Raw genomic sequence first — 287 nt, forward strand, 5'->3', positions numbered from 1 at the left:
ATATGGCATTTTTAATAATACGTTGAACTATTAATTTTTTTTATTTATTAATTTATATAAATTAATTTAATAATAGATAGATATATATCGTCAAGAATAATGTAATAACAAAGGGAGGGTCAAGTTAAAATATACGATTTGTCTTAATTTAGGACAAAAATTCTATGAATAATACTTAAAGTTTTATCTTTTTTCACACATATATATATCTAATTAAAAAATGTTAGAAAATTACTTAATAATTAAATTAATTTTTTTAGTTTAATTTTTTAATTTAATAATCTAAC

Source organism: Arachis ipaensis, chromosome B01 (genome assembly GCF_000816755.2).
Source record: "Arachis ipaensis cultivar K30076 chromosome B01, Araip1.1, whole genome shotgun sequence".
In the NCBI taxonomy this organism is placed as follows: domain Eukaryota; kingdom Viridiplantae; phylum Streptophyta; class Magnoliopsida; order Fabales; family Fabaceae; genus Arachis; species Arachis ipaensis.